The following is a 6,000-nucleotide window of genomic DNA, read 5'->3' as shown; positions in this document are numbered from 1 at the left end:
TTTTCAGAGAATAAATGGTGCATTATAATATATTAAGAAAGAAGCTCTTGCTCCAGTAAGACTGAGAACTGACAGGCTCAATTCTTTATATGATTAACTCATCTTATCTCCCCAAATGACAAACTTCAATGTGAACATTAGGGAACTAGTGGAATAAACTGTGGTACCTCTTCCCGGTGGAATACTGTGCAGCTATGAGGAGAAACAAAGTTCTTTTTATATCCCTGGAGTGATCTTCAGAATATCATCTTAAGTGGGAAGTTAAGTCAAGAATACTATACACAGCACTTGTTCTCAAAGTGTGGTCTCTAGACCCGCAGCAGCGGTATCACCATCACCTGCAAACTCGTTAGACATGCAGAAAATTGGGTGTTCTCCTAAACCTACTGAATCAGAAACTCTGGGGATGGGACTGGCAATCTGTGTTTTAACAAGCCCCCAGATGATGGGTTTGCAGGTGAATTTGAAAGCGATTTCTATGCAGCGCGCTACTGTTTATGGTGGAAGGGAAGGGCATACAATGCAGACACATGCATATGTAATTACACTATACATATATCTTTGTTTGTTTGCATGTTTCTAAAAGATAGAAGATTAAACCATTAAATAAACAAGAGATAATACAACTATATAAAATGGTTACCTGTGAATGAGGGAAGGCTGAGGCACATGTGCAGAGCCAGACTTCTCTGAATATACTTCAAGTTGTAGATTTGAATTTGGAATCATGTTACATACATATAAAATTTTTTTAAATACAAAATAAAACAAATGAACCTATGTATTAAGTTGATGGCTTAATAAAACAGAATATTTCTAGTGATTTTAAAGCACAGTAATTTGATGTACTCTATTAGGATATAACTAAGTAGAACAAAAAGAACTACAAAGATATCTTAAATTCTTTTCAGTAATCGTTTTGTTACCCATGATATTAATATTGCTATTCTCAAACTACTGTAATGTCGACATCACTACTGGATCAAGGAAATAAGTGATTATGTTAATGCCATTAGGAATTTAGAATTTCACTAAAAGAGAAAAAAATGTAAAATCAAACAATTTAGGGTAAAAGAGTGTCGTTCTAACTTTAAACTGGCATTACTGCTATGAACTATAATATATGTCCTCTTGAGAAATTTTCTCAGTTTGGTCCACTAAAAGGGCAGGAAACAAATGGCCAACCCACCAACCAGATGTATCCCTGGAACACAGCTGTGGTCTCAAAATACCATTCCTCCCTAAAAGAAACCTGAGTTCCCTGAGAAATAACTGAAGTCACGCCTAGGATAGGAAATGTACAAGATAAGCCTAGCCATCCTGTCACACTAGAAGTTAAGGAACCTATTACAGACTAAGGTAATGTCAAAGGACTCAGCAGCCAAACTGAAAAGGTTTCCATTGACCAAAGATGGGAAAGTTTGAACATTAATAAGTATAATAATGACAACAAATTAAAATATGTTAAATATGTTTAAAATCCGTTAATTCACAATGATACCAAATAACGAAACACATAAAAACCTTCACTGATCATCTCTGAAGTTGCTAGAAAGTCATCTAAAATATTTTGCAAACTGTAAAGTGAAAGAGACAAACTTGACCTGTCATTCCTGTACTAATTATATCTCAGGGTAACAAAATAATTGATGAGAGATATTTCTCTCTATAGAGTATTTAAGCTAATAAAGGAAGAAAGAATTGTAGAACTAGACTATCACCATTTGGCAAAACCTTCAGGAAATGATGAATTTAGACAATAATTGTCCTGGTAGCTACCTTAATAAAGAGAGGTGTAACCTGAGAGAATTACACATTTCCTATGAATTATTCTTGAAAAAAAAAAGGAAATAAAAAAATTCAAACAAATTAAACTACTGCCGTACATATTTTAAAGGAACAAAAGCAACTCTACAGAGTCCAACTCAATATTTTCACTACTCTTGTATATATGGAATTCTTTATAATAAAAAGATTTAAAAACAACTAAAATGGATACCCATGAAAACTCTGAAAACTGATTTGTATATAAATTATAGTGAATTAACTTGAGCAGATAAAAAATACATATGAAGAAAGGTCATAAGGCTTGCTATCCTATTCCTCTTGGTATTCTCTCTAGGTCCTATCACTGTACTTAAGCTCATAGTAGGTACTTAATAAATTATTATATAACAATTGCTCCGATTTTTTCCCAAGGCTGCTGCTGCTTAAAATTATTAAATAGAATAACTTTTGAACAGGCATGACAAAAATTATTGTTGACACTTAGCTTAATATAACTTTCACTGGTGCACAATTTTTTAAAAATGAGTATAACATAATGGTATTGTTCTGTAAAAACGATAATTTTGGTTTAGACTAGAAATCATATTTTTTAAAAAAATGTAATAAAGATTATTAAAAACATTTTGATACCCAAAACATTTAGTAAAATATTTTTCTTAAAAGCAGATGCATTTAACTCTATACTGAATGTCCTAAATAAGTATATCTTTAGAAAAACTTTAGAAAAATATGTTCTATTTATGACATCTTTGCATGACGTTTCAAAAATAAGTAGTAAAAATCTATGAGAAAGAAATAATCTTTTGAGACATTTTATTAAAGATGATTTTTAGCTTCCTTGGTCATATAAACGTTTTTCTTTATTATAAATAATAACCATATTAATTTTAAACAAGAAAAAGGTGGGTAACACCTATTACAAAATCTATTTTTATATCTCATTTTACAAAAGTCAATGTTAACTAAATTTCATTCTGTAGACTATAGAATGGATGCTCTTAGAAAAAAAGCATTTCAGGCTCAAATGCATTTGGGAGATACCATATACTGCATTATTTGTGCAAATTCAGAGTACCAAGTCACATACAATAGTAAAGGCTCTGAGAAGTCTTCTAGTAGAAACACTCCCCACAAAATTTGTAACAATACATTTCCAAAATTTACTTGATGATGGAACCCTCTTGTATAATGTTTCAATGTTTTATAGAACGAGCGTTGGAAATGCTGGCCTAAGTTCAGGTGTCATTTTCTAAGCCATTTTTAATCACAGCATGCAGACCATATAGAGAAGATCTCTCCATAGTGTCATTTTATACACAGGAAAACATACACACACAAGATATCAGTGAGCTATTGAAAATCAGAAGCAAATTATTGTTGGGTTTCAGGAGAAGAAATAATACCCTTTGATTCACAGACTGGTATGAATAATTTTCCAGTTTTAAAAACTAAACTATTTTTACTATTTCAAAATGTCAATGAAAATGGCTATAAAAGTTAACATAGCTAATTTTTACTATGATAGAATTGCATACCTTATAACTTGGAATAATTACTTCTCCTATAGTAAAATTGTTTCCCTGAAAAGTAGAAGAGAAATTCAGTGACAGTGTCTAATTTTGTCATATTCTTTTTTATTTTATTTATTTATTTATTTTTTTGTGTGGTACGCGGGCCTCTCACTGCTGTGGCCTCTCCCGTTGCGGAGCACAGGCTCCGGACGCGCAGGCTCAGCGGCCATGGCTCACGGGCCCAGCCGCTCCGCGGCATGTGGGACCTTCCCGGGCCGGGGTGCAAACCCGTGTCCCCTGCATCGGCAGGCGGACTCTCAACCATCTGCGCCACCAGGGAAGCATATTCTATTGTTTAACTCATTTAAAAACTCAACAGTAAAATAACTTTCTATGAAAACATTAAATGGAGCCCAAACAATCCAAAACTTAACAAATCAGACGCAGCAGGAAATCCTGGGGTTACACTTGATAAGGCTACTTATGTGGAAGCTGCCGTTCTCTGCTCTTGTGGAGGTTCTCAATGGGACAAGGCCCTCAGTCAGACCCCAGGCAGGTACAGGCGGCTTTCTCTCTGCGGTTGGCTTTGGAAACTTAACTTGCAAGATACATCTGAGGTTAAAAGAGAGAATGCAGTGTGATACTGGAAACACACACACGTAAGGAGAGTGGACGACCTTGAAGTATATACAGAGACCAGAACAGAATGGAAGGAAACAAAGAAAATCATATTACGTAAAGACTTCGAAAGCCTTTCATTTCAGGCTACAACATCTTAACGGGCAATACTTAGTCTTTTTCAAAAACTCTAGAGCCCCTTTGGAGCCAAAAGGGAATCAGACAGAAAAGAATAAGGGAAAAAAAATTGCTGGAGACACTATTGTTTTCTCTTCCTCCTTAACCCCAGCCAATTTATGTGTCTTGTCTATATTATGTTTTCCAGAAAGTAGTTCAACACTACAAAGTTGCTATCAAAGGATGTGTAGACAGACTCTTCTGCAGCTTGTTCTGAGAGAATTAGCACAGGCTGTGAAGCTGAAGTAGGGTTCTAGTGCCGCTCTACCTTGTACGATCAAAGAGAGGAGGCAAATTCTGGCCAGCCTCGTGCTTTTTCAACTAGAATATGGTAGTAATAATGTAACGAATTACCTGTGGATGTATTTTTTAAAAGTGCTATAGAACTGTTGTTGCTCTCATATTGAGCTCATCATCTCTAAGAACTATAACAGAAGTTAATATTTATCTTTTCATAGATTTTTTTAAACACTTCATGAAGTTTCTTAAAGGGTGTTTATCACTCCTCACAGGGTATAAACATATTTTATTTGTCTTTGTTCTACCTTTTTAAAGCATAGATGTTTCTCAATAAATATTCATTGAAAATGAAAGACAAATAAAAACAGTGTTATGGATAGGAGGGGACATCATCAAGATGGGGACATAGGTTGTTCCCAGGAAGCCCTCACAGTATCAGCTAGCAACTATCCACAGACAAGACAACGCTGGGGGAATCCCAGAACCTATGCGGGCGGCGGCGGAGAAGCTGAAGCACCCCCTTGGACCAGAGACAGAGCAGGGCGCGTGAGAAGGGCAAGAAGAAGCGCTGCACTGACTGCATCGCCTCTCCTCGGGCCAGCACACTTCCACAGCCTGAGCGCCTCCCTGGGCTCAAGGTTCCTGCAGGGTAAAAAGAGAGCCCCAGGCTGACATCCAGCCCCCCCAGTGCTGCGGGATGCATCCTGGAAGACCCACTAGGATCTGGCCTCATGGGAGTCACTGGGGAAATCTGAGACCCAACGACAGCGGATGAGAGAGAGATGGAGAAGAGGGCAAAGCTTAGAGCACCCAGCACTCAGAACTAGGTGAACCGCATTCCTTCTCATGGCAGCGCCCCAGCAGAGGTCCCAGCCAGTGGCTCTGCCCATCTGCAGAGCTGAGCGAGTGGCCCTGTCTGGCCAGGGAGCTCGGGGGGGGAGGGGGGCAGTCCTGCTTGATTTGGGTCCCCAGTCAGTGGGCCATACTGGCTGTGGGTCCTGATCTACCACAGTGCCTAGACAGGGAAGCAAATTTGTAGCCCCTCCAGTTGTGTGCATTCAGGAAGCCTGGCCAGAGAACCTGGGCAGCCGTGGGGCCTATCCTACAGCCCCACTCAGGCAGGGAGCCAGGCCAGCAGGCCCATCCAATGGTTCAGCGTCGCCCCTGGCCCTGTATAACCGGGCAGCCTCAGCGTCGCCCCTGGCCCCGCATAACCGGGCAGCCTCAGCGTCCAGCCAACAGCACTGCCCAGAAGCGGAGCCCAGTCCATGGCTCTGCCCAATTGCTTTTTCTTTTTTTTTTTTTTTGCATTACACCATATTTATCATTATGAGAAAGGTAAACTAAGATATCTGTATCACTTTGGTATAATAAACAACAATCACACTGTACTTATCATATTGGTTTCCTGAGAGGGAAACATAAAACAATTAAACATGGGATTAGAGAGTAACAAGGGCCTTAAAAATCTAGAAAAGGAATTAGAATTAAGGGTCTCTGAGAATGTTTCCTTCTTTGATCTTTCTTTTGACTGTGAATTGATGGGAAGTTTGGGGGTGAGTGAAGTGAGTTGATGGGAAGTTTGGGGTGAGTGAAGCAGGAGTTAATTATATTCTCCTTTGACTTGTTAATACAAGATAAAGATGGATAAGTTACCTTGTGATTA

The sequence above is a fragment of the Pseudorca crassidens genome, chromosome 21 (assembly GCF_039906515.1).
Source record: "Pseudorca crassidens isolate mPseCra1 chromosome 21, mPseCra1.hap1, whole genome shotgun sequence".
Lineage (NCBI taxonomy): Eukaryota > Metazoa > Chordata > Mammalia > Artiodactyla > Delphinidae > Pseudorca > Pseudorca crassidens.
This window is presented reverse-complemented; position numbering follows the sequence as displayed.